The sequence below is a fragment of the Ranitomeya imitator genome, chromosome 1 (assembly GCF_032444005.1).
Source record: "Ranitomeya imitator isolate aRanImi1 chromosome 1, aRanImi1.pri, whole genome shotgun sequence".
NCBI lineage: Eukaryota > Metazoa > Chordata > Amphibia > Anura > Dendrobatidae > Ranitomeya > Ranitomeya imitator.
This window is the reverse complement of record NC_091282.1, coordinates 431,892,738-431,918,109: the sequence shown is the minus strand read 5'-3', so window position 1 is coordinate 431,918,109 and position 25,372 is coordinate 431,892,738. Positions and strand designations below refer to the sequence as shown.

The window sequence follows — 25,372 nt, the reverse complement described above, 5'->3', positions numbered from 1 at the left end:
TATTTCTGGAGGTAAGAAGACCGTTCTGTGCTGTACTCTTTATTTAATGGTGCATATTCTTTTTAGATTTCACCTAAAAGGACCCTCTGGAACATGTAGCAAATAAAAAAAAAAAGTATTTTTATGTACTTACTGTTAGAACACTACTTATCTTCCTAACCATGGATTTCCAACATGCATGTCTTCTGACTAGATCACAGTGACCAATAGTGATTCTTCTCAGTGCCTGGCTATTTAGGCTTCTGACCAGGGAAGAGTGCCTTTTTAGTGTCCCCCTGGCATCCACTACATATATCATACCTGAGGACCTCACTACCTTTGCCTTGTGAACTCATGACAAAGTCACCCGATCTTGTCATCCAATATGTTTGGAACTAAGAGTCACTTGCCGAAACATCATTATGGACAACACGTCACTGAGATCTAGTCATATAATATGGCCATGAGACACGGATGGAAGTGGAGAGAGGAAGAACTTAACAGTAAGTACTGTAGGTAAGTATTCTTTTTTTAACAGGTCTCCAGGTTTTGAAAAAAAAATCCCATCAATAGAATTGCAACAAATTTTACAAATCAATTGGAGACTTACAATACTGTGTGCATATCAAGTCATTCAGAATTTAGGTATAACATACAAAAATTACACAATTCCAAACTTGGTTAACAAGTCACAATATTTTTCCTTACTATAACCCCGTCCATCTTCCTTTGGAATCACAAAACTTAAGAAATAAAAAAAAAATTCTATCAGCATATTTATAGAACTTGCTGTCTCTGTAACCATTTATTTTACAGGATTATTTTAACGGTATGATGTACTTAGAGGTGTTGGTTTGTTGTTTTAACCACAAGATAATAGTAATCTTTTAGTTGTTTTTTTGCTGGAAAACTTTATGGCAAAGCAATGGTTGTGGTAGATCCTGTGCCCAATTTAAAACCTCTACTTTTATTTAAAATCTAGTTTCTCTTAGTGACTTCACAATACAAACTAAGAAACAGAGTGTCCTCTGCAGCTTAGTGCATGCAGTATTGGCCGAAAGTGTCGGCACCCTTGAAATAGCTCCAGTAAATGAAGTATTTCTCCCAGAAAATAATTGTATACACAAGTTTATTTCATTTTTGAGTATTGGAACAGCACAAACAACTGAGAAAAAAATAATTTCACACAAAACCTCCAAAATGGGCAGGACAAAATTGTTGGCACATTTCCTGAATTGTGGGTAAACAAATTTGTTTCAAGTACACGCTTCAAACTTATCTGTGACAAGTAACAGGTCTGGGTAATATGAAAATCACACCTGAAGCCTAATAAAAAGGGAAGAAGTTGACTAAATCTTTGCTGTGTATGTCTGAATGTGCCACACTAAGCATGGAGAACAGAAAGAGGAAAAGATAACTGTCTGAGGACTTGAGAAGCAAAATTGTTGAAAAATATCAGCAATCTCAAGGTTACAAGTCCATCTCCAGAGATCTTGATGTGCCTATGTCCATGGTGCGCAACAAAATCAAGAAGTTTACAAACCATGGAACTGTAGCTAGTCTCGACGGACATGGACGGCAGAGAAAAATTGATGAAACAATAGTCTGGATGGTGAATAAGCAACATCAATTGAGTTCCAAATAAATTCAAGCTGTCCTCCAGGCTCAGTGCATCAGTGTCAGAACAAACTATCCATCTACATTAGAATGAAATGAGACGCTATGGCAGGAGACTTGGGAGGACGCCACTGCTGACATAACAAATCTAGACTGCAGTCCTACAAAAAAAAAGAGCACAGTACCTACAATCAAATATGGTGGAGGTTCTAAGATGTCTTGGGGTTGTTATCTGAAGAGTACCAAAGGATTTTTGGGTTGCAATGTAGTGCCCAGTGTCAGAAAGCTAGGTTTGCATCCTAGGGTCCATGGGTCTTCCAGCAGGACAATGACCCCAAACATTTCAAGAAGCACCCAGAAATGCATGGAAACAACGTGCTGGGGAGCTCTGAAGTGGCCAGCAATGAGTCTGGATCTAAATTTCATTGAACACCTGTGGACATATCTTAAAATTGCTGTTAGGAGAAGGAACCCTTCAAATATGAAAGACCTGGAGCAGTTTGCAAAATAAGAGTGGTCCAAAATTCCAGTTCAGAGGTGTAAGAAACTTGTTGATGGTCATATAAAACGATCGATAGCACTTATTTATTCCAAAGGATGTGCAGCCAGATATTAAGTTGAGGGTGCCAACAATTTTGTCCCTCCCAGTTTGGCTATTTTGTGTGAAATTATGTCTAATTTGCTTTTTTTCTCTGTTTTTTTGCATTGTTCCAATACACACAAGGCAAATAAACATGTGTATACCAAAATATACTGTATGTAATAGCAATAATTTTATGGGAGAAATAGTAAATTTTCTGGAACAATTTCAAGAGTGCCATCACTTTTGGCCATTACTGTATATGCCCTTTGGATTGGATAAATAACATCACCCTTCCCAAGCATACAGCCTTTAACCCCTTTCAGATTGAGTGATTTTTCCTTTTTGCAATTTCGTATTTTCATGCCCTTCTTTCAAGAGTTATACACGAAGGCGGAGTACTGCCTCTTACCTGCCAACAGCTCCTCTTCTGATAAGCCAGCCTTGAGCGATGTCATTTTTGCAGAGTGTCGCACATGAGATGTCTCCCCAGCCTTGCTAATCAAAGGAAGAGCTTCAGCATTAGGTAGGTAAGAGGTGGTATTCCAGCCGATGCAATGGGTTATGCGCATAAATTTGCACCAACTCCTGTTTTGATAAATTGGACCTTCACAGTAGTGGCAGTATTTTTTTAATATCTTTTAAAAAAAGTCATGGGGATTAAATGTAATTTTTCTTTTGTTTCTAATCTTCTGTATTATTTTCTTTATTTTTTTGTTCTCTTAGGGGTTTTAAACATGCAATCGCTTGTTCTATATACTACATCACTGTTATAATACAGCACGTAGTCAAATTGCATTCTTCTGTAAAGCTCAAGTATAGGCCTGCCATTACAAGAGGAGTAAGTTGGCAAATAGTGTGCCATCTGCCTTAACAACCTATTGGTATACTGAGATAGTGTTGCGGGGGAAGATGCAGGCTATCATTAAACATCAACGATTGGTGCTAACTCCGTCATTGCTGTTACAGGAAGATGCCGTCTGCATGACAAAGCCAGCATCTGCAGGGTATGGTTTAGGCTCAACTCCTGAGTCAACTCCATATACTACCACTAGACATGTGGCAGATGCACCTTTTCTGGGCACCTGCGGGCTGCTATTTTTAGACTGGGGGTCAATATCAATGGCCCCTTAGCAGCTTGAGAATACCAGCCACCAGCTGTCAGCTTTAGCAAGGCTGGTTGTCAAAAATGGAGGGGACCCCATGCCATCCCCTCCATTATGTAAATAATTAAAAATAAGGGGACCCTTCTATTCTTGATAACAATCCTTGCTGAAGCTAACAGCTTAGGGGTGAGTTTTGCCTGGCTGGTTATCAAAAATACAGGGGAATCCACGCCAGGTTTTTCATTTATCTATTTATTTATAGTGTAGGAGCTGGCTGATAAATACGCCCATCAGTCGATTCTACTGTCACTAGCGGCAGCAGATGATGGGCGTAATAGTCCCAAAAGCCATCGCCTGCTGTCATTGTTCTCACTTGAATACAACTCTTATCATTCTCCCCTGCTCATGCTGATCACTGGCAGAGCAGGGGACTATGATGAGAATCGTTTTCAGCACCCGGCACCCAGGAACAGTGCTTACTGTACCGCTGCTCCCCTGGCACCCGCCGTGTTGTAATGATGCGACACATATAATATATATGGAGTGTCGTCTAATAATGGTGTTATTAACATCAAACCATTAGAGTATCTGAGTGGCCATAGATGAAATTGGAATCCAGCTCTTAATTATAGGGTCAGTGACTGGGACCTCATTTCTTAATTTAACTTTCTTATAACTCTGAGACTGAATCACTTGGGATCTAGTGGATCAAAGTGGAGCTTATAAAATAACAAGTCACACACTGCGATCCAATATACATCTTTATGATGTATGGTAATTCATTTAAAATTTGCCATTCTAACTCATGATTTATAATAAAGGTTAATTTTTATTCACAATCCCCTTTCCCTCCTTTTCCTAGTGTACAGGTAATAAAGTGATCACCAGTGATATTATACACAGGAGCTCTGTATATAGTGTCAGTGTAGAGGTAATACAGGAATCACCAGTGACATAATGCTCAGGAGCTCTGTACAACTATATACAGTGTATAGTGTCAGTGTACTGGTAGCACACTGACTCACCAGTGACATTATACACATGAGCTCCGTACAGTATATGCTACATAGTGTAGAGTGTCAGTATATATGTAACACTCTGACTCACCAGTGACTTCATATATAGGAGCTCTGTATATAGTGTGAGTGTGTTATTCTTCGAGATCCTGCCTCTGCACTGGGGGAATCTCAAGCCATGTCTTCTGCGGTCTCCCATTCTTTCTCAGCCGCAGAAGATCCTGCTCAGCAGAGACGTAATTCCCAGCATTTTGCTCAGGCTAATTCTGTGCATCTGGTTTCTGCTGCCTGCCCGGCGCCAGATATAGCAACCAGCATTAGTCAGCGACGAGCAGACTATCCTGGGACTATGTCCTGCCTTCTGAGCATGTCCGTGAGATGACCACTCATTGGTGGTCGGAGTTCACATGCCCAGGTCCTCACGCAGCTCGGATTGGTCCATTAGCACGGTCCTGGAAGACTGCAGCTATAAACGGATCTCATGGCCGCACGGTCGTACGCTAGGATATCCAAAAATCGTGGTGTGTGTGCAAGCATGTATGTCTCTGTTGACAGCTTCTAATTATCCCCTTCCTTCATGTTGTGAATGAGTCTGGGTGTTTGGAGCAGGAGAAAGCACCTAGTAGTGGCATAGCCAGTGTGCTGCCGTGCGCTCAGTCTGCACAGTACACGATAGTTAGCGTCTGTTAGTGGCGTTAGCCAGTGCGATGCCGTGCGCACCCTGTGCGCTAAATCCGCAAGTTAGAGTTGGTTAGTGGCGATCACCAGTGCGAAGCTGTGCGCACTCTGTGCGCTAAATTTAATCAGTTTAGTTCTGTTTAGGCTTTGCTAGTGTGACGCCGCGCACTTAGTGGGTCTAGCTAGACTCTCACCCCCACTTCCAAGGGGCTGAGTCTTGTGATCGCTAACAGGGTACAGAGTCCGTATACTACGGTACCGCACTTCTGTGAAGTAACAGAGCTCACTGCAGTACACACCGGGTGATGGTTAACCCGTGTGTGTTTGCTGCGATACCACCATTTTTTGTCTGCCATTGCCGAGCAGCAGTTTCCATCTCTGCACGGTGGACCCCGGGTTGCGAACACATCTTATTGTTATTATTATATTTATTTGGTGCATTCCGTCAACTCTAACATTATCCTAGCGCCAGCATCTGGCTAGTAATGGTGGACGAGTAGCAACTGCAGCGGTACATCCAGCAGCTGGAGGGCAGGTTGTTGGCTCTCAAGCGTACAACTTCAGCTGTTGATGTTACCGCAGTAGCCAGGCAGGCAGCTAGTGAGGCTGCATAGCGTATGTCCGCTGCCAACCCTGTTCCGACATTATCCCATCTCCCGCTGCCTGATATGTTCTCAGGTGATAGCAAGTCATGTAGGGGATTTATAAGCCAGTGTGCGATACACCTTGAGCTGCTGGCTGCACGTTTCCTCTCAGAGTGGGCTAGAGTGGGGATTATAATCTCACTCCTGTCGGACAGGGCGTTGGAGTGGGCTACACCGCTGTGGGAGCGTGATGATCATGTGGTGCAGAGTGCTTCACAGTTTCTGAACGCTCTGAAGCAGGTCTTCTTGGGGCCGTGAGTCAACCATGATATGGCACTCCAACTGCTGGCCTTGACACAGGGCTCTTCCATGGTCAGTCACTTTGCCATACATTTCTGGACTTTAGCATCTGAGCTGCAGTGGCCGGATAAGGTCCTCATTCCTGTTTTTTGGAAAGGATTGGCTGACCATGTGAAGGACGCTCTGGCCACTAGGGAGATTCTAGCCACACTGGAGAAGTTAATATCGGTCTCCACTCTTATCGATCTTCGGTACACCCAGCGAAGCCCAGTGTCAGCAGAGGTTTTGGCTGACACTTAACTTTGCCAGGCCTCTGCAATCACCACCCCAGGCGTCCAAGCCTCTCGAGGCCATGGAGGTTTCTCGAGCGGGACCTAAGCTCCAGACTGCTCGTGTACCTATGGTCTGTCATGTTTGCCAGCAGTCAGGACATTTTGCCATCAAATGTCCTCAGCGGTCGGGAAACGACTGCGCCTAGTGGCCACAGAAGGAGGCTCACTAGACACAGTGGTGTATTCCTCCAAATTGTCCTTTAAGGGTACACTTACTATTTGCCCGTCTACTCACGGGGTGGAGGTTTGTGGGGATTCTGTGGCGGAGGGCAATTTCATGTTTTCTGCCTTTGCCCAACGGCACGCAATACCTCAGGTGCTGCTCACCAAGCCTGTGACTGTCCGAGTGGTAAATGGGTCAACATTACCCTCACAGATCACTCATCAATCCCACTCACGTCTCACAATGTCTCCAGCACATCAGGAGATAATCTCCCTATTAATCATACCCAAGGGTATTGACAAGGTCTTACTTGGGGTTCCTTGGTTATGTCATCATTCCCCCCATATTGAGTGGTCCTCTGAGAGAATATTGAGATGGAGTGAGTGTTATGAAACTGCAGCACAGAACTAGGAGACATGGGGAAAGCTGACCCTGCACTAAGACTAGGCTGAAACCCTACGATGGAGTGGGCGACCCATTCCTTGTGAATAGACCCACCGATGATCCTAGTCTAAACTCTGTGAAGACTTATAGATAAGGGAAAGGAGGTCCCTAAAAGATCTAAGGACTGGGTACAAAAAAACAGGTCACCTCCAAATAGGAAACACAGAGAAGGCTGCAGAAACAAACTGAAAACACAAACAAAAGATAGCAGAAATAGAGATCCCAAAACTGCAAAATATCAAACACAGAAAGCTGTATAAGCAATTAGCCAGAACTCTAGCGGATTAACACTGTTGTCCAGCAAGGAATGGCAGGCAGGTGCTGGGTAATATAGGGTGATACAATCACCTGACCAAGACAACCCAGCACCAGGAGAAAAAGACCAGCAGCCAGGAAACCACAACAAGATGGCGGATGGTCAAAACAAAACAGATTCTAACAGTGAGTCTTGTGAGGGTAAATGTCAGAGGGAGTGTGTTCAGGTGGCTACTACAGGAGTGCCCGTAGATCTATCCTCTCTTCCCAAACACTATTGGTACTATGTGGACGTATTTTCCAAGAGAGCTGTGGAGACCCTTCTGCCTCACCGCCCCTATGACTGTCCTATTCAACTCTTGCCAGTTGCAGAGCCTCCCTGGGGTCGAGTCTATCCGTAATCTCTCCTGGAAATGGAGGCAATGCGCTAGTATATCAAGGAGAATTTGGTGAGAGGGATCATTAGGAAGTCAGTGTCACCTGCAGGGGCTGGTTTCTTCTTTGTGCAGAAGAAGAACAGAGAGTTACGTCCATGCATAGACTTCAGGGGTCTTAATGCTATAACCGTTAAGAATAAACACCCTCTTCCTTTAATTTCTGAGCTCTTCAATAGGTTGCCGGGAGCAAGGGTATTTACTAAACTAGATCTGTGGGGCATCTATAACCTGATACGCATCCGTGAGGGGGAAGAGTGGAAGATGGCATTTAACACTCGGGATGGCCACTATGAGTACCTGGTGATGCGTTTCAGGCTCTGTAATGCCTGCCGTTTTCCAAGACTTTGTGAATGACATCTTCCGGGATCTGTTATCCACCTCGGTCGTAGTCTATCTGGATGATATTCTCATCTACTCTCCAGATATAGATTCCCACCAGAGAGATGTCTGCAAAGTCTTCGACCTCCTACGGGCTAGCTCCCTCTATGCAAAGCTTGAGAAGTGCGTGTTTGAGCAGGAATCCTTGCCTTTCCTGGGCTATATCATCTCGGCCCAGGGATTGGCCATGGATCCTGCCAAACCGGAGTCTGTGATGAACTGGCAAGAACCCCATTCCCTTAAAGTGGTGCAGCGCTTTATGGGGTTCATTAATTACTATCGCCAGTTTATTCCCCACTTCTCAACTTTGGTAGCTCCTCTGGTTTCCCTCACCAAGAAAGGAGTGAATCCCAAATTGTGGTCGCAGGAGGTCTCCAAGGCTTTTCTCTAGATAAAGTCACACTTCGCTAGAGCTCCCATTTTACATCGCCCCGATGTTGATAACCTGTTTATTATGGAGGTGGATGCTTCTTCCATCGGTGATGGAGCTGTCTTCTTTCAGAAGGATGCTGAAGGTCGAAAACATCCTTGTTTTTTCTTCTCCAAGACTTTCTCAATGGCGGAGAGGAATTATTCTATTGGGGAAAGGGAGTTGCTAGCTATGAAGTTGGCATTTTCTGAGTGGAGACATCTCCTACAGGGGGCTCGCTACACATTTCAAGTTTTTACCGACCACAAGAACCTCTTGTATTTACAACCGGCTCAGTGGTTAAATTCTCGCCAGGACAGATGGTCCCTGTTCTTCTCCTGATTTAACTTCACCCTCCACTTTCTTTCTGGGGAGAAGAACTCTCATGCCAATGCTCTTTCCCGTTCTGTAGTCTCTTCTGAGGAGGGAGAGGATCCTCAGCTTATTGAGCCTGAGAACTGTGGCCCCTAGTTCGCTAGAGTCTGTGCCCCCGGGTAAGACTTTTGCTCCATCTAATTTGCAACTGGAGGTTCTCTCTTGGGCTCATTCGTCCAAGGTGGGTGGACATTTTGGGACTAAGAGGACATCTGAGCTCTTGACGAGGTCGTATTGGTGGCCGCATATGGCCCGTTGCATCGGAGACTATATTCGGGTATGTGTCTCCTGCACCAAAAATCGGTTTTCCTGGCAGCGGCATGCGGTCCACTGTATCCCCTGCCTTTGGCAGATAGCCCCTGGGAGATGGTCGGGATGGACTTTGCTGTTGGTGTTTACTCAAATCCCGCAACTGTTCCGTCATCTGTGTGGTCACTGACCATTTCTCTAAGATGGTGCACTTGGTGCCTCTTCCACGGGTACCTTCAGCACCTGCTTTTGCGGCATTTCTATCAAACATGTTTTTCGCCTACATGGTATGCCTGACAAAATAGTCAGTGACTGGGGTCCCCAGTTTGCTTCTCGGTTCTGGAGATAGCTTTGTCGTCTGCTCATCATTGAGCTAATCCTCTTCTCAGCTTACCATCCTGAGATGATCGGGTTGGTAGAGAGGGCCAACCAGACCCTGGTCACACACTTGCGATATTTTGTTTCTGCCAGACAGGATGACGGGGCATCCTTGCTACCGAGGGCAGAGTTTGCACGTAATAGACCCCTTTCCTCCTTAATAATGGTAGCATCCGCGTGTTCTTGTGCCTATGCCTGTGTTGCCAACCTACTCAGGTGTGGCAGACTTGGCGGTGGAGGCCCGTGACATTTGGGACCACACACAGGATACCATCCGGGCCTCTAAAGAGAGAATGAGGGTCTCTCATTCTCTCTGCACAAGGGGTATCTCAAGCCATGTCTTCTGCAGTCTCCCATTCTTTCTCAGCTGCAGAAGATCCTGCTCAGCAGAGGCGTCATTCCCAGCATCTTGCTCAGGCTAATGCTGTGAGTCTGGTTGCTGCTGCCTCCCCGGGGCCACCTATAGCAACCAACATTAGTCAGCAGCGAGCAGACGATCCTGGGACTAAGTCCTGCTTTTGGCCTTCTGAGCATGTCCGTGAGATGACCACTCATTGGTGGTGGAGGTCACATGCCCAGGTCCTCAAGCAGATCGGATTGGTCCAATAGCAAGGTCCTGGGAGACTGCAGCTATAAAAGGATCTCACGGCTGCTCTAGGATATCCAGAAATTGTGGTGTGTGTGCAAGCATGTATGTCACTGGTGACAGCTTCAATTATCCCCTTCCCTCGTGTTGTGAATGAGTCTGGGTGTTTGGAGCAGGAGACAGTGCCTAGTAGTAGCATAGCCAGTGTGCTGCCATGTGCTCAGTCTGCACAGTACATGATAGTTAGCGTCTTTTAGTGGCATTCGCCAGTGTGATGCTGTGTGCACCCTGTGCGCTAAATCCACTTGCTAGCGTTGGTTAGTGGCGGTCACCAGTGCGACGCTGCGCGAATTCTGTGCACTAAATTTATTCAGTTTGTTACTGTTTAGGCATCGCTAGTGCGACGCCGCATGCTTAGTGGGTCTAGATAGACTCTCATCCCCGCTTCCTAGGGTCTGAGTCTTGTGACCTCACTTGCGCTAACTCTGCTGTGCCCTGTGACCGCTAACAGGGTATGGAGTCAGTATATTATGGTACAGTGCTTCTATGAAGTAACAGAGCTTGCTGCAGTACACACCGGGTGACGGTTAACCCGCATGTGTTTGGTGCGATACTGCTATTTTGTGTCCGCCATTGCTGAGCAGCTGTTTCCATCTCTGCACGGTGGACCCATGGTTGCGAATGCACCTTATTGTTATTATTATATTTATTTGGTGTGGTCTGCCAACCCTGACAGAGGGTACAGGTGATATAGGGATCACCAGTGACATTATACACAGGAACTCTGTACATAGATATGCAGTGTATTGTGTCAGGAATGTCAGTGTACATATAATACAGGGATCACCAGTGATATTATACACAATAGCTCTGTATGTAGTGTCAGTGTACAGATCATATAGTGATTACCAGTGACATTATACACGATAGCTCTGTATACAGTCAGATAATACAATGATCACCGGTGACATTATGCACAGGAGCTCTGTACATAGTGTCAGTGTACAGATAATACAGTGATCACAGGAGACATTATACAGAGGGGCTATGTATATAGAATAGAGTGTATAATGTAGGTGTACAGGTAACACATTGACTCACCGGTGTCATATCTAGTTGGAGTCCATTATCTTTGCTTTTCTTCTTCATCCAGCGCAGATCGCCATCACTTTTTCGAGCCAGGACCCATCTCTGCAGAAAATTACACAGTTATCTATAGCACCACTTCCAGAGCACATTTCCCACTTTTTCCCCCAACTACTATGGTACACAGCTGAATACAGACGTGCACCAACCATTAATATATATTTAGTTATTATGAAGCCCACCGTTCCAAATATAAATTGTAAACCACCACTGCACCCCCACTAACTATAAGTAGCCACTTTCCCCACCCAATAAATATATAAATTAATTAGAACTTGTGCTTTTCCCCCCATTCATTGCTAGTCACACTCCTGCATCCTTAATCCTCCTACTCTGTACCTCCCACTCCCCCGATTCGTTATATTTACATACCCCCATTCACCCCAATTTTATTATGTCATGTCCTCTCTCTCTCCCACCCCACCCTCAATTCATAATTTACTCTCCCCCATAGCTCCACTCTCAATTAATCATCATTTGATCTCCCTCACCCTCAATTCACCATTATTTGCTCTACCTACCCCACCCTCAATTAATCATTATTTGCTGTACTCCACCCTCAATTCATCATTATTTACTCTCCCCACCCCACCCAAGCTTCAAGTGATCATTTGGTGTCCCTATCCTCAATTCATCATTTGCTGTCCCCCAACATCAATTGATGATTTGCTGTCCCCCACACCCAATTCAATATGATTTTCTCTTCGCACCTCCTCACCCTCAATTCATTATCATTTGCTTCCCTCACTCTCAATTCATCATCATTTACTCTCCTCCCCCTCAATCCATTATCATTTGTTCTCCCCTACCCTCAATTCAGCATTATTTGCTATCCCCACCCTCAAATCATCATTTGCTGTCCTCTACCCTGGTTCATCAAAATTTACTCTAGCCACCCCCCACCATCAAGTCATCATTTGCTGTCCCTGTCCCGCCTCAACTGATCATTTGATGTCCCCTATCCCCAAGCCTCAATTGATCATTTGCTGTCCCCCACCCCAGTGCATTATTTGTGCCCCCCTCCTCAATACATCTTTCACTGTCCCCCATCCCACATCCTCAATTATAATAATATAATAATATAATAATAATTTTTATTTATATAGCGCCAACATATTCCGCAGCGCTTTACAAATTATAGAGGGGACTTGTACAGACAATAGACATTACAGCATAACAGAAATCACAGTTCAAAATAGATACCAAGAGGAGTGAGGGCCCTGCTCGCAAGCTTACAAACTATGGGGAAAAGGGGAGACACGAGAGGTGGATGGTAAATCAATTCATCATCATTTGCTCCTCCAAACCCATTTAATTCATTTTATGAAAGAAAAACATTTTCATACTTACATCTCATGGTCCCTGGTAGGCACAGCTCCACTTCGAGTGTCCTCCTAGAGAGTGACACGCATACGCGATGATGTCATCATGTACATGCCACCCCCATTGTAGCACAGAAGAGGTGAAGGTACTCCCTTGTAGCTGCACAGCTGTTCTGTGGAGCTCCAAAGAAGGCTTGCTGTGCCTACACACACCACATTATTATACCCTGGGGTCCGGTGAGCAGAAGCACAAGAAAGGGAGCCCGGACTGGGTCTGGGCCCCCCTCTTTACTTCTGCTGACAGAGCCCCATTCAAAAATAAAGGCAGTAATGCCCTGATGGCTGCTCTGACTATGCTCTACTAAAAATATATTTTTGCTGCAATAGAAACCTCTGTTTGTTGATTCATGATGGTTTCTGCACTCTATTAGCAGATTTGTCCAGTGGAAGTTATATGATAGGCATATGTTTACCTTCGATGAACCAAAGATGAACTTATGCTTTACCACATGTTTCGAGTTAATCATATAAATATTAAAAACATTAAAACATTTTCCTTTATATATGATATTACCCAAATACATAGAACACACTGTTGAGAGAAAATAATATATAAAATATATATGTAATATACTGGAAGATTGCTATAATGCTTACTTTTGTCATATCTGTAGTGGTTGAATATATCATATTCTTCTCCTATTTCATTGCTTACTATAACAACATGTGAATTTTTTCTTTTCTTTTTTTTTTCAAAGGATGGAGATTAGTTCTCCTTGTAAGTAATGATGTAATGGTTCACAATGGATTTAGTTATGTGTTTTACTGCCAGGTTCAACATTTGGTTTGGTAAAATCACATAAATTATGTAATGAACTGATGAAAAACTGTATATTTGAAGCTGTATTAAAATGCTGAGTAGAAATGGAAAAAGCAGACTTAGTAGGGAGTTGAAGCTGTTGGGTATATATATCCATTTACATATATATCCAAAAGTCATGGAAGGTCAGCATAAGTGCATGCTTAGTTATGTACTATATAAGATAAAACAAAAAATGCAACTGTTAGCATACCATATCTGAACTGTACATTTCTCAAATACACAAGGTTTTTATCTGTAACAAATGCAACCACATTAGAAAAACAGATTTACTACAATATAACAGCATTTAATGAATTTCTGACATTCTTTTACTTAAAGGGGTTGTCAACTACTAGGAAAACCCCTTCTTGAACAATATATTTGGCCCCCATAAAATAAAAAAAAACTATACTCACCTCCCATGCTGTCGCCATTTCAGCAGTGTCAGCACTCATGTCAGCACACAATCCAGAGCTCTCGTGCGGTGTTGTAACACATGGTGCCCGGTGCCCAATCAGCGCTGGTGTCACTGTCTCTGCCTTCATATACATTGGACATGAAGAGGAAGTCTGGACTGCAGGAGAAGACAGTGACACCAGCACTGATAGGGTGCCAGGCACCACGTGTCACAACACCACATGAGAGCTCCAGTACAGCGAGTGGAGTGCTGACACCACTGGAACGGCATCAGCATGAGAGGTGAGCATAGTCTTTTTATTTTATCGGGGACAAACATTTAGTTCAAGAAGGGATTGTCCTAGTAGTGGACAACCCCTTTAAAGAGGACCCTTCTCCAAATATCTCACGTTGAACTGGACACACAATTTAATAATGGCCGCAGAGCAGAAGAAAACACATTTATTTTTATTTCGCCTCTCAGTCACAAAGATATTAGCAATAAAAGTATTTAGCACCTAATGAGGTAGCCGTGTTTAAGTCCAATTGGACGTTATCAGAGTTTTCACTGGGGGCGTGTACTTTTTCTCCCTGTATGATGCTGACCAATCATAAACAGGGAGCAACACTCAAAGGCAAGAAGAACATGCCCCACAAAATAATGAAAGTACCATTAATAATTTTTCTAAATTACTTTGATACTAATTTTCCAGGTACAAAAACATCTAAAGAACATTAAAAGTAGTTTCCAAGCTTACAATACTCATAACCTATTATTATGTTAGATCATCAACATCATGTCTGTGGGGGTCCAACAGCTGGCATCTCCACCAATCAGCTTTTTTTTAGCTGCCCAGAAGAAGTGGACTCAGCCAGAGGAGAGGCTCCCTGTGCAACAAAAATATATTGGCCCTTTGCAGTCTAATAGCTCCTCATAATACATAATTCCATCTGCTTTGAAGGTATAAGTGGGCCACCTTACCTCTTGGATCCCTGTGCGGTAAGAGTTGGTAAGAGTTATGAAGTCATTGCTAAGGCTCTTGGTCTCCAGTGAACCACAAGGAGATCCATTAAGTTCTTACAGAGAAAACTGGAATGCTGGTGTATCTACCCTGGGGAGGTTGGCCTACCAAAATTTCACCATAAGCACATCAATGTCACATCCAGGAGGGTACAAAAGAACCCAGATGATCATATAAAGAACTACAGTCCTCATTTGTCTCAGTTAGAGGGGTATTCTCCTACTATGTCTTCAGAAGTGCACCACTCCTCTACCTTTCTGGTTTTGTGCCTCCCAGGGAGATGTGCGCAATTGATGATTGATAGTTCATTTCAGCAGCTTGGTTACACCACTGGCCATAATTATGTGCTCCCCGATATAGCAAATTTAGACAGCTTTTCCTCCTGTAGCACTGGAGAAAATAGGGACACTTAGGCTGCTCGGATGCTGAACCAGGCCACTTCAGAGCAGCACTTGCAAGTTTGATAGCAAATAGCTTGCAGGCGCTGCACTCCTTGCCAAGGTGAACAGCCACTGCTGATAAACTGCAGAGGTTGCCAGTAAACTAGGCAATGAGCAGTGAACTATAAAATTAAAAATTCTTCCATTCTTGACACTGGATAAGATTTTTAATAAGTGGTGCATTGACATGTTTCTTGTTTTTACAAGCAATTTGCAATTTTACCAATTTAAGTAGATGAGACAAGGTCAATATAAATTATTCGAAAGACAGTAGACAAAAATAGCACCTATGGGAGAGTTTAAAAGGTGCAGATCACTTCATCTTCCATCCAACAGTTAGGTGACTCTTAAGTCTTTTGAGATAATATTCTGTGAATTCTTCAGAAATATGTAAATTCAGTTCTCTGTCGGAAAATCCAGAAGGATACTGTCTGCCTAACAGTCTGTGACCAAAACCTCAAACACTATTGGGTTACGTAACACAGCTGATCAAAGCACAGAAGCATGTCCACCACTGATTGGCCTAAATGGAAACCAAATTTAGGTTTTGCAGAGTCAATGTCCTCATGTTAATCCCACCAAGATGCTATGGCTACGTGCTCAAAAAAGACTTTCTACACGTTATCACAATTGTTTGATTGCATTTGTTAGTGGCATAACAAATTATTAGGTTTGTGCTGGTGACAATTACTTTTTCACATTGGTGATATAGGTTTTGAATACATTTTTATCTTGAATAAAGGGATTGATTATTTTATAGTTGCTCTTTTTGTTTACTCATGTGGTGTTTTAGTTAGATATCCTGAAAAAACGTGACAAATTAGTAAAAATAAAAGACATTTGGTGAGGGGCAAGTACTTTTTCTGAGCTGTCTATGTGAGATGATAGACTTACAAATGGAGCCATTTCTGTTGCCGTTTTTGAAAGAGGTTATTCTCTTTGAGACATCAAAAACTGTTTTGTTCTATGATTTACATGTTCTATAAAATTAAAAATAAGCCAGTGACAGTCGTTTCGAAACTGCACAAATGATGTTTTGACTATCACTTTCTGCAAAAGTCTTTGGTCAAGAAGGACTTTCAATAAATGATTACTTATAAAAAGTCATTCTGATATTTTAAAACCACTTTCAGATGTCCTTTCTTCTGCCTCCTTTTTGCGCGACATTTCCCAAGCTGAGCGGTATATGTTGACAAGCTTTAAAAAAAACCACATGATTTTTCGATGCTATGTTTGGAGATAGTTATGCTACATGTGTACAGTCTGTTGAGGGTTTTAATAGCATATCACAAAATACTGAATTTGTATTAATAGAAATTGCCATTCTTAGTGACATTATCCAAGAGGCAAAAATAGACAAATCTAAATATATTTCTAAATACACTGGTCTTGAACATTTTATTTACTGACATCTAAGTGTAAGTAGATAAGTAAATTAAAATTACTTCCATTCCACATCTTCCACAAGTTTATACTAGGTGGAATATATACACAATGCCTAGAAAAAGTATTCATACCCTGCCATTTTTTTCATTACACACTAAGTGGATTTTATTGATCTCATTTTCAGATTTATATTTGTAAAATAATTAGAACCAAGTATCATTTCCTTTACACTTCACAAATACTTGCTAATTTCCGCTTGCATGTCATAAAGTTCAAATAAAAAAACTTCAATACTCCTAGTGCAAATTGAAAAAATGTGGAAAACTTAACAGGGTATGAATAATAAATATATACAGTACAGACCAATAGTTTGGACACACCTTCTCATTTAAAGATTTTTCTGTATTTTCATGACTATGAAAATTGTGCATTCATACTGAAGACATCAAAACTTTGAATTAACACATGTGGAATTATATACTTAACAAAAAAGTGTGAAACAACTGAAATTATGTCTTATATGCTAGGTTCTTCAAAGTAGCCACCTTTTGCTTTGATGACTGCTTTGCACACTCTTGGCATTCTCTTGATGAGCTTCAAAAGGTAGTCACCGGGAATGGACGTCCAATAATCTTGAAGGAGTTCCCAGAGCTGCTTAGCACTTGTTGGCCCTTTTGCCTTTACTCTGCGATCCAGCTCACCCCAAACCATCTTGATTGGGTTCAGGTCTGGTGAATGTGAAGACCAGGTCATCTGGCGTAGCACCCGATCACTCTCCTTCTTGGTCAAATAGCCCTTACACAGCCTGGAAGTGTGTTTGGGGTCATTGTCCTGTTAAAAAATAAATGGTGGTCCAACTAAACCGGATGGAACAGCATGCCACTGCAAGATGCTGTGGTAGCCATGCTGGTTCAGTATGCCTTCAATTTTGATTAAATCCCCAACAGTGTCACCAGCAAAGCACCCCCATACCATCACACCTCCTCCTCCATGCTTCACGGTGGGAACCAGGCATGTAGAGTCCATCCATTCACCTTTTCTGCGTCGCACAAAGATACGGTGGTTGGAACCAAAGATCTCAAATTTGGACTCATCAGACCAAAGCACAGATTTCCACTGGTCTAATGTCCATTTGTTGTGTTCTTCTGCTTGTTGCCTGTCCTTAGCAGTGGTTTCCTAGCAGCTATTTTACCATGAAGGCCTGCTTCACAAAATCTCCTCTTAGCAGTTGTTGTAGAGATGTGCCTGCTGCTAGAACTCTGTGTGGCATTTAGAACTCTGTGTGGCATTGACTTGGTCTCTAATCTGAGCTGCTGTTAACCTGCGATTTCTGAGGCTCGTGACTCAGATAAACTTATCCTCAGAAGCAGAGGTGACTCTTGGCCTTCCTTTCCTGGGGCGGTCCTCATGTGAGCCAGTTTCTTTGTAGCGCTTGATGGTTTTTGCCACTGCACTCGGGGACACTTGTTGCCCAAATTTTCAGACGGACTGCCCTTCATTTCTTTAAGTAATGATGGCCACTCATTTTTCTTTACTTAGCTGCTTTTTTCTTGCCATAATACAAATTCTAACAGTCTATTCAGTAGGACTATCAGATGTGTATCCACCAGACTTCTGCACAACCCAACTGATGATCCCAACCCCATTTGTAAGGCAAGAAATTGCACTTATTAAACCTGACAGGGCACACCTGTGAAGTGAAAACCATTCCCGGTGACTACCTCTTGAAGCTCATCAAGAGAATGCCAAGAGTGTGCAAAGCAGTCATCAAAGCAAAAAAGGTGGCTACTTTGAAGAACCTAGAATATAAGACATAATTTCAATTGTTTCACACTTTTTTGTTAAGTATATAATTCCACATGTGTTAATTCATAGTTTTGATGCCTTCAGTGTGAAAGTACAATTTTCATAGTCATGAAAATACAGAAAAATCTTTAAATGAGAAGGTGTGTCCAAACTTTTGGTCTGTACTGTATATATATACTGTACACAGTGGCGAAACTTGAAACTCATGGGCCACGATGTGAAAGCTCCAATGGGGCCACCAGATATTTTAAATCTTCAATAGCAATAGTCTTTTTCTATAGGCCAAAGGACCTTTAAGGGCCCCACAGGCTCCAGGGCCCGGGTGCGACTGCAACCTCTGCACCTGTTGCAGTTACACCCCTGACTGTACATATACAGTTGTGCTCAAAACTGTAAATCCCCCTGCTGAATTATTGCTTTCTTGGCCTTTTTTCAGAGAATATGAATGACAACATCTTTTTCTCCACTCATGGTTAGTGGAAGGGTGAAGCCATTTGTCATCAAACTACTCTGTTTTCTCTTTTTAAATCATAATGACAACCCAAAACATCTAAATGACTCTGATCAAAAGTTTATATACCCCATTTTTTAATACCGTGTATTACCTCTTCTAACATCAATGACAGCTTGAAGTATTTTGTGGTAGTTGTGGTCGAGGTTCTTTATTTTCTCAGATGGTAAAGCTGCCCACTCTTTTTGGCAAAAAGCCTCCAGTTCCTTTAAATTCCTTGGCTGTCTAGCATGAACTTCACGCTTGACATCTCCCCAGAGTGGCTCAATGATATTGAGGTCAGGAGACTGACATGGCCACTTCACTTTCTTCTGCTGTAGCCAATGACAGGTCAACTTGGCCTTGTGTTTTGGATTGTTGTCATGTTGGAACTTCAAAGAATGTCCCATGTGCAGATTCCAGATTGATGATTGCAAATTTGCCTCCAGTACTGATAACGTGCTGCATTCATCTTTCCTTCAAATTTGAGCAAGTTTCCTGTGCCTTTGTAGCTCACACATCCCCAAAACATTGGCGATCCATCTCCATTTTTCACAGTAGGAATGGCGTTCCTTTCATCAGATGCCTTGTTGACCTTTCTCCAAATGTAAGGTTTATGATTGTGGCCAAAAAGTTAAATTTTTGTCTCATCACTCCAAATTACCTTGTTTCAGAAATTTTAAGGCTTGTCTCTGTGCTGTTTTGTGTATTGTAGGTGAGATACTTTGCGGCATTTGCGCAGTAATGGCTTTCTTCTGGCATCTCGACCATGCAGCCCATTTTTCTTCAAGTGCCTCCTTATTGTGCATCTTGAAACAGCCACACCGCTTTTTTTTCAGAGTCCAGTATTTCAGCTGATGTTATTTGTGGGTTTTTCTTTGCACCCCAAACAATTTTCCTGGACAAAATTTTTGTTGATCTATCTGACCGTGGTTTTGTTTTTAGAGAGACCCTGATTTTCCATTTCTTAATCAAAGTTTGAATGCTGCTGACTGACATTGTCAATTCCTTGGATATATTTTGTATGCCTTTCCTGTCTTATACAGTTCAACTACCTTTTCCTGCAGATCCATTGACAATTCTTTTACTTTCCCCATGACTCCCAATCCAGAAACGTCAGTGGCTGGATGAAAGATCCAAGAGTCTGTCTGAATCCCAGAAACTCACTCAGCTTTTATACACACACACTGATTACAAGCAAACAGGTAACAGGTGAGGATGTTACCTCTAGTAGCCATTCACACCCATTCAAACCCATTTGTGTCAATATCTGTGCATGTTATCAGGCCAAAATCGCTAGGATATGTGAACTTTTGATCAGGGTCATTTGGATGTTTTGGGTTGTCATTATGATTTAAAAAGAGAAAACACAGAAGTTTCACAATAACAGGCTCCACCCAACCACTAACCATGAGTGTAGAAAAATTTTTGATGCTAGCATTCATATTCCCTGAAAAAAGGCCAAGAAAGCAAAAGTTCTGCCGGGGTATGTAAACTTTTGAGGTACATATGCATGTTTTTCTCAAGATCTGACATGAAATCAGAATAAACCTTTCCCGTTATAGGTCAATTAGGATTACCATATTTTTTACTATTTGCCAAATACCAGACTAATGAGAGAGAAATTGTTTTAAGGCATTTTTATTACTTACTGTAAAGTCAAAAGTTTACATACATTTCATTAGTATTTGATACCATTGCCCTTAAACTGAATGACTTGAGTCAAGCGTTTGGGATATCCTTCCACAAGCTTCACACAATAGTTGGTCAGAATTTTGGCCCATTCCTCTTGACAAAACTAGTGTAACTGATCCAGGTTTATAGGTCGCCTTGCTCACACTGCCTTTTCAGCTTTGCCCATAAATTTTCAATTGGATTGAGATCAGAATTTTGTGATGGCCACTCCAAAGCATTGACTTTGTTATCTTGAAGCCACTTTGTTACCATTTTGGCAGTATGCTTCTGGTCATTGTCCATTTGGAATTGTGCATATATCGTTGCGCAGCTGAAAAGTGGTGCACAAGTGGGAGCCCAACAACAAGCGGTGGATGCCGCGTTGGAGAGATCGTCACACCGCCCACTGAATCACCACTGGGCGAACCCGTTACATAGAGAAACCTTTTGGCCTTATAGCCTACATCTATACTCCCTAACAGACGGCTGGTGGTAGTGTACCCACTATTACACACGGAGGGAGCGCCTTCACCCCGGCACTAGATCTCTACAAGTTCCTCGGGACTCATTATAAAGTAATATGGTGACCTTTTTCCTTACCTGGGAGTTTTCGGCTCTATACACGGTCATGGACCCACTATAGTACTTGCAAGTACACAGTGGTTATTCCCACCATAGCAACTCTCCTGATGAAGGTCCGATGAGGACCGAAACGTTGTTTATTTTTGCTGTACTGCATTAAAAAATCTTCAAATTAAACAAAAGTTGAGTGCCAAGTTTTATATTTATATTGTCCATTTGGAAGACCCATTTCCGCCCAAGTTTTAACTTCCTGGCTGATGTCTTGAAATATTGCTTTAGTTTTGCCACATAATCTTCTTTTCTCATGATGCCATCTATTTGTGAAGTGCGCAAGTCCATCCTGCAGCAAAGCAACCCCACAACATGATGGGGTTGAGATGGTGTTCTTAGGCTTTCAAGCTTCTCCCTTTTACCTCCAAACGTAATGATGGTCATTATGCCCAAAAAGTTCAATTTTAGTTTCATCAGACCACAGGACTTGTCTCCAAAATTAAGGTATTTTTTCCTGTGTGCATATGTAAACATTAATCTGGCTTTTTTATGTTTCTTTTGTGGTAATGGTTTCTTCCTGGCAGAGTGACCTTTCAGCCCATGTTGATACAGTACTCGTTTCACTGTGGATATTGACACAATCTTACCAGTTTCCATCATCATCTTCACACGGTTTTTTACTTTTGTCCTTGGGTTGATATGCACATGTCGCACCAAAGCACGTTCATCTGGGACACAGAACCTGCCTCCTTCCTGATCAGTATGATGGCTGGACATTACCATCTTGCCTGTACTTGCATATAGTTGCTTGTACAGATGAATGAGGCACCTTCAAGTATCTTGAAATTATACCCAAGGATGAGCCACACTTGTGCAAGTCCATAAGTCTCTTCCTGATATCTTGGCCGATTTCTTGAGACTTTCCCGTGATGCCACACAAAGAATCAGTGTGTTTCAAGTGAATATTACAATACATCCACAGGTGTGTCTCTAATTACCGTATATACTCGAGTATAAGCCGAGCTTTTCAGCCCAAATTTTTGGGCTGAAAGTGCCCCTCTCGGCTTATACTCGAGTCAAGGTGGGTGGCAGGGTCGGCGGGTGAGGGGGAGAGGGCGCTGAGGCATACTCACCTAGTCCCGGCGATCCTGGCGCTCCCCCTGCCGTCCCACGGTCTTCGGTGCTGCAGCTCTTCCCCTCTTCAGCGGTCACGTGGGACCGCTCATTAGAGAAATGAATAAGCGGCTCCACCTCCCATAGGGGTGGAGCCACATATTAATTTCTCTAATCAGCGGTAACGGTGACCGCTGATAGAGGAAGAAGCTCCGGCACCGAAGACCAGCTGTCCGGGAGAAAGAGCCGGACGCCGGGACCAGGTAAGTATGTCATATTCACCTGTCTCCGTTCCAGCCGCCGGGCGTCGCTCCATCTTCCCGGCGTCGCTCCATCTTCCCGGCGTCTCTCCGCTCTGACTGTGCAGGTCAGAGGGCGCGATGACGCATATAGTGTGCGCGGCGCCCTCTGCCTGATCAGTTAGAGCGGAGAGACGCCGGGACCGGACGCTGGGAGCTGCAAGCAAGGTGAGTGTGGAATTTTTATTTTTTTATTGCAGCAGCAGCAATGGCACAGATTTATGTGGAGCATCTATGGGGAAATATTAACGGCGCAGAGCACTATATGGCAGAGCTATGGGGCAATATGAACGGTGCAGAGCACTATATGGGGCACAGCTATGGGGAAATATTAACGGTGCAGAGCACTATATGGCAGAGCTATGGGGCAATATGAACGGTGCAGAGCACTATATGGGGCACAGCTATGGGGAAATATGAATGGTGCAGAGCACTATATGGCAGAGCTATGGGGCAATATGAACGGTGCAGAGCACTATGTTGCAAGACTATGGGGAAATATGAACGGTGCAGAGCACTATATGGCAGAGCTATGGGGCAATATGAACGGTGCAGAGCACTATGTGGCAGAGCTATGGGGAAATATGAACGGTGCAGAGCACTATATGGCAGAGCTATGGGGCAATATGAACGGTGCAGAGCACTATGTGGCAGAGCTATGGGGAAATATGAACGGTGCAGAGCACTATATGGCACAGCTATGGGGAAATATGAACGGTGCAGAGCACTATATGGCAGAGCTATGGGGCAATATGAACGGTGCAGAGCACTATATGGCAGAGCTATGGGTAAATATGAACGGTGCAGAGCACTATATGCCACAGCTATGGGGAAATATGAACGGTGCAGAGCACTATATGGCAGAGCTATGGGGCAATATGAACGGTGCAGAGCACTATGTGGCAGAGCTATGGGGAAATATGAACGGTGCAGAGCACTATATGGCAGAGCTATGGGGCAATATGAACGGTGCAGAGCACTATGTGGCAGAGCTATGGGGAAATATGAACGGTGCAGAGCACTATATGGCACAGCTATGGGGAAATATGAACGGTGCAGAGCACTATATGGCAGAGCTATGGGGCAATATGAACGGTGCAGAGCACTATATGGCAGAGCTATGGGTAAATATGAACGGTGCAGAGCACTATATGGCACAGCTATGGGGAAATATGAACGGTGCAGAGCACTATATGGCAGTGCTATGGGGCAATATGAACGGTGCAGAGCACTATATGGCAGAGCTATGGGAAATATGAACGGTGCAGAGCACTATATGGCAGAGCTATGGGGAAATATGAACGGTGCAGAGCACTATATGGCACAGCTATGGGGCAATAATGAACGGTGCAGAGCACTATATGGCACAGCTATGGGGCAAGAATGATCTATTTTTATTTTTGAAATTCACTGGTAAATGCTGCATTTCCACCCTAGGCTTATACACGAGTCAATAAGTTTTCCCAGTTTTTTGTGGCAAAATTAGGGGGGTCGGCTTATACTCGGGTCGGCTTATACTCGAGTATATACGGTAATTCAGATGTTGCCAAAAAGCTATCAGAAGCTTCCAAACACATGACATCATCATATGGACAGTCCAGAATTGTTTAAAGACATAGTAATCTTAGTGTATGTAAACGTTTGACTTTGGAGTAAGTAATAAAAATGCTTTAAAACATTCTCACTCTCATTATTCTTGCATTTGACAAATACTAATAATTATGGTAATCCTAACTGACCTAAAACGGGAAAGGTTTATTCTGATTTCATGTCAGATCTTGAGAAAAACATGCATGTGTGAATTTTTATATAGTGTATGTAAATTTCTGGTTTCAACTGTAGATAGATAGATAGATAGATAGATAGAAAGATAGATATGAAATAGATAGGCAGAGCTAAATACTGAAAATGGAAAAAGTAAAATGGTAAAGGGAGCAGCCAGCAGCAGATCTTGATGATTTCCATGCTCAAGTGCATTCAGTGTGGAAGGACATTCCTCAGGCAACCATTAAAGGGGGATTCACTGGTTTCAAACCCAGAACTCGAGGATATATATGAATTATACATACTCCCGGCCAGTGGGCATGGCCTAGTTCCATATAGTTGTATGGAGCAAGGCCGAGCCCCGTCTAGTGACATGGCTGGCCAGTGGGTGTGGCCAACAAGTGGGCATGTCCTTGCTCCATAGATAGATAGATAGATAGATATGAAATAGATAGACAGAGCTAAATACTGAAAATGGAAAAAGTAAAATGGTAAAGGGAGCAGCCAGCAGCAGATCTTGATGATTTCCATGCTCAAGTGCATTCAGTGTGGAAGGACATTCCTCAGGCAACCATTAAAGGGGGATTCACCCGTTTCAAACCCAGAACTCGAGGATATATATGAATTATACATACTCCCGGCCAGTGGGCATGGCCTAGTTCCATATAGTTGTATGGAGCGAGGCCGAGCCCCGTCTAGTGACATGGCTGGCCAGTGGGTGTGGCCAACAAGTGAGCATGTCCTTGCTCCATAGATAGATAGATAGATAGATAGATATGAAATAGACAGAGCTAAATACTGAAAATGGAAAAAGTAAAATGGTAAAGGGAGCAGCCAGCAGCAGATCTTGATGATTTCCATGCTCAAGTGCATTCAGTGTGGAAGGACATTCCTCAGGCAACCATTAAAGGGGGATTCACCGGTTTCAAACCCAGAACTCGAGGATATATATGAATTATACATACTCCCGGCCAGTGGGCATGGCCTAGTTCCATATAGTTGTATGGAGCGAGGCCGAGCCCCGTCTAGTGACATGGCTGGCCAGTGGGTGTGGCCAACAAGTGGGCATGTCCTTGCTCCATAAAAGTATATGAGCGATGCAACGCCCACTGGCCGGGAGTATGCATAACGCACACATACCCTCCGGTTCCACGTCTGAAACCTTCGAATCCCCGCAGCGCATAGAGTGATTGTAGACTTATTGATTTGCAAC

At 43.2% G+C, this 25,372-nt stretch overlaps 1 protein-coding gene across 1 annotated transcript in view; it reads right to left on the bottom strand.

The window, feature by feature from the left end:
* The window catches only part of TRPM3 (transient receptor potential cation channel subfamily M member 3), a 783,591-nt gene that overhangs the window by 31,294 nt on the left and 726,925 nt on the right, over positions 1-25,372 (bottom strand). The window lies entirely within an intron of this gene.